The following is a 4522-nucleotide window of genomic DNA, read 5'->3' as shown; positions in this document are numbered from 1 at the left end:
CAAGGTATCAGTCACCTCCAGGTTGTCTGAGTTAAGGCGATTACATCCCGCCCTTTGCGTCAGACATAGCCTGATTACAAGGGGTTGTTACATGTTTATATGTAGAAGCAAATCTAATAACAAGAAACCTACTCGATCAAGACTTCAAAACCTACTTGAATTGCACATCAGTATTCCTGTAATCCTAACAAACACCGCCTAAGCAGTTAGGACACAGGTCTGTTGCCATCAATCGCTACCTATATCTAAGCTAATTATACCCCGTCCTACGGGACAGTGAATCTTGCCCCGGGCTGGCCTCCTCCTAGAGCCACTCATCAACCATGGCAGGCGGCAGCGGCGGCCAAACAAGAGCACATCGGCAACAACCCCAGACCCTGCCGTTCGACGTTCTTGTGGACATCACTGCATGCACCGACCCAGCCAACCTAGTGCGATTTGCCACGATGTACATGGATATGCGCCACCGTGTCAAGGATGAAACTTGTCTCCGCAGCCACTTTTGCTTTCGCCTTCGCCAAGTCGACCGCATTGTGCTCCCCTTCTTGAGTGGCTACCTGATCCGCATGTACAACCGCTGGTACAAGGGCAAGGAGGAGCTGCTGTTGTTGAACACCACTGGGACATTCAGTGTCCTCCTCGCATCGTGTGACGGCCTTGTCCTCTCGCGCGTCGCCCAAGTACTTCCCTGTGCCGGCTTTACTTATAAATTATGTCTTGCTTGTCTGTGACGATGATGAGGCTGCGACCGCCATTGGTCGGCATTTTCAAGTGGTCACTGCATACCTACACTTGTTCCAACACTTCGTACAGCTCCAGACCTTTTCGTCTGAGCACGGTGTGTGCGGTCACTACATCGAGATCTAGGTTTCTACCCCGCATGGAAGCTTGCGAGAAGGCCTCCGCAGGGCCCTGGTCGTCAATGATGAAGTGTACTGGTTGTGACGAACTGACATAGGATCTATGTCCTCAAGATCCACCTTAGAGCGGCACAGGTGACGGTCACGATGCTCCCTAATAGCTCCATACCTAGACTTATTCCAACACGGCCGCTACCTATAGTTCCAGACCTTTTGGTCCGAGCACGGCACATGGGGTCACTACACCAAGATTCGGGCTCCAACTCTGCATGGAACCTGCTTGCACAGAGGCCTCAGCAGCTCCTTAGACATTGATGGTGATGTGTACTGGTTGTGCGAACTGACATGGGAGCCTATGTTCTCAAGCTCCATGTTAGAGCGGCACAGGTGACAGTGACGATGCTCCCTAATAGCTTCCCACACCGCAATTTGCACGAACTAATAGCAACGTCGACGATGGGTAGAAACCCAATCGTGCTCGTCATGAATGGCGGCAAGATATTAGCTTGGGCATAGTCGAAGCAAACGGCTAAGTGGCAGCAACGACCACAAGTGGTAACGGAGGAAATCTTGCAGTTCCTCAACAAAGCAGGTGGAAGCAGGCTAGTGACGTGGGAATGACCTAGCCATGCCAAGCCGAAACTACTATGCTTCGCGGAGAGAAGCGACAGAGTGCTCATCAACATGTCTGGCACTCTAGCTTGACCAGCAATACATGGAGATAGTGAGGTGGTTCCCAAATATTGGGTTCCCGTGCATAACCGAGAATATCTCGCATGAGATTAATTTGGAAGATTGGGTTTCAACATTTAGTAGCACTTTGTGATTTATTATGTTGAGGCTGGACAGCAACAATGAGCTGCACAAATTCACCGGCACGGCAAATATGCCCACTACACAGCCCCCTTCACTTGAGATGAACTTTGAGGAAAACTTCAACCAACAAGTAAGCAGCGGAATTACACAAACAACATGCACAAGTGACACAGGATTTAACGTGGGAAAACCTCCTCAACTTGAGGAGTAAAAAACCACGGATGTGGACAGACCGGTCCACGCAACTTCACTATGAGAATGATGAGTACAAAGTCTTCTCTAGAACCTTTAGAGAGATTTACAACACACTCTCCACGTTGCCAACCGGCAACAGTAACAACAACGACAAGAGACAAGATTTCAGCAAAGCAGAGTTTACACAGCTTCTGTACCCTCCAGTGTTTTGCAAACTGCTTTTAAACCGCTGAACCAAACAACACCAAATTTGGCACACAAGTAGACACACGAGTTCCTGAGATCCCCTTCAAATTTCAGCTCAATCGGACATCGTTTGCCTACCCAAACTGTTCGTCTCCCAAAACTACTCTGTTCTGAAACTGCAGCAGTCAGAGCTGACAAAACCACTCTCAAATCCGATGCTCCACTGCCGCAATCCTCAAACCAGCTAATCAGATTGAAGTACTCAAAGTAAGGAACGAGCTCACCAAGTTTGGGGTCCATCCAAGCACGTTTGAGCCTCCAACCACCAGCTTGAACACTGTCTAGTCAGATGCAGCAAATCTGGACAGAATCTCTGCTTCTTCTTCTTCCTCTCTCAGGTTGTGTTTTCTCTTCTGTGCTCTCTCTCTCACTCTCACGAATGGAAGCCACCACCAGCAAGGGGTGGGGTGACTAGGGTTTTCTCCTTGCTCCCTTCACCAGGAAACACTCACAACCATTGGATGCAGAACAGATCAACGGTTCATATGTGTTGGACATGTGTGGGCTGATGTTGGGCTGCCAACACACCTCCATGTGGAGGGACTTAGCCCAATAAACTCCCCCTCCCGACATCATGGAGGGTCTCACTGCCTTCCGGCAGCCATGCCAGCGAGCCGGCGGCATACTTCAAGCTTCTTCCTTGTCACCACTTTAGTTAACATATCAGCCCCATTGTCATCGGTGTGAACCTTCTCAAGTTGCATTTGCTTGGAATACAACACATCTCGAATCCAATGATAACAGACTTCTATATGCTTAGACCTTGAATGAAAGTTTGCATTCTTACTCAAGTGGATAGCACTTTGGTTGTCACAAAACAATACATACTTGTCTTGCTTAAAACCAAGCTCACAAGCCAACCATTTCAGCCACAATAGCTCTTTGCTCGCCTCTGTTACTGCAATGAATTCAGCTTTAGTTGTATTCAGTGCCACACACTTTTGCAGCATGCTTTGCCATGACACCGCTCCCCCTGCATTGGTAACCAAGTAACCTGAAGTAGACTTCCTTCTGTCAACATCTCCAGCCATGTCAGAATCTGAAAAAGCAATCAGCTTGGCCTCACCATCACCGAAGCAAAGTTTCAGATTTGTGCTGCCCCGAAGATATCTCAAAATCCACTTCACGGCTTCCCAATGAGGTCTTCCTGGATTGGACATAAATCTGCTCACAGTACTAACCGCATGAGCAATGTCAGGCCTTGTACACACCATAGCATACATCAAACTCCCAACCGCTGAAGCATAAGGAACATGATGCATTTTCTTTTTCTGCTCATCAGCGGTAGGACATTGCTTTCTGCTCAACTTGAAATGGGCTGCTAGTGGACAACTCACAACTTTAGCATTTTCCATCCTGAACTTCTGAAGTACCTTCTCAATATACTTCTCTTGAGACAAGTACAACTTGTTACAATTTCTGTCTCGCTCAATTCTCATTCCGAGAATGTTCTTTGCTGGACCTAAGTCTTTCATAGCAAAACATTTGCTCAACTCCTTCTTCAACTTAGCAATCCTAGAGACATTCTTGCCAACAATCAGGATATCATCAACATAGAGCAATAATATGATGAAATCATCACCTGAGAACCTCTGAATAAACACACAATGGTCTGAGCTACACTTCTTGTAGCCTTGCTCCCCCTTGACAGTTTCAAACTTCATGTACCATTGTCTTGGTGCTTGTTTCAGACCATAGAGACTTTTTTTCAGCTTGCACACATAGTCTTCTTTGCCTTTCACAAGAAACCCCTTAGGTTGCTCCATGTATATTTCTTCCTCCAACTCACCATGAAGGAATGCAGTATTCACATCCATTTGCTCAACCTCCAAGTTGAGACTTGCTGCCATGCCAAGGATTACTCTTATGTATGTCATCTTCACAACCGGAGAAAAGATCTCATCAAAGTCAATGCCTTTTCTCTGGCCGAATCCTTTTACAACTAGCCTGGCATTGTACCTTGGATGTGATGTGTGCTCTTCTTGCTTGATTCTGTAGACCCACTTGTTCTTCAAAATTTTCTTGCCCTTGGGCAACTTCACCAACTCATAAGTATGATTCTTATGCAAGGAATTCATCTCTTCTTGCATAGCCTTTTTCCACTCCTTCTTGTGCTCATCTTCCATTGCATCTGCAAAGCATTCAGGTTCCGAACTGTCAGATAATAACACCACGTATTGATCTGAGGGATATCTGCTGGAAGGAATTCGACCCCTATTGGATCTTCTGAGTGGAGCTGCTGGTGGACTTTCTGGTGCTGGTGCTTCCTGCTGATCCGGATCATGAACTTCAGCATCATACTCTTGCTACTGCTGTTGGGTAGCTTCTTCTTCACCTGAACCACCATGTACATCACCATGTACATCTTATGCATCTGCTTCAACTTGCACATGAGCTGGAGCTGC

General features: G+C 47.1%; 1 pseudogene; it reads left to right on the top strand.

Annotated features, from left to right (window-relative positions):
- The first annotated feature begins 323 nt into the window (after window positions 1-323).
- On the top strand, window positions 324-1686 carry LOC147963129 (uncharacterized; annotated as a pseudogene).
- Window positions 1687-4522: the final 2836 nt, after the last annotated feature.

This window comes from Triticum urartu, chromosome 6A, assembly GCF_056163025.1.
Source record: "Triticum urartu cultivar PI428250 chromosome 6A, HENAU_Tu73, whole genome shotgun sequence".
Taxonomy (NCBI): Eukaryota; Viridiplantae; Streptophyta; class Magnoliopsida; order Poales; family Poaceae; genus Triticum; species Triticum urartu.
The sequence above is the reverse complement of the archived record's forward strand: the minus strand, read 5'-3'. Positions and strand labels throughout refer to the sequence as shown.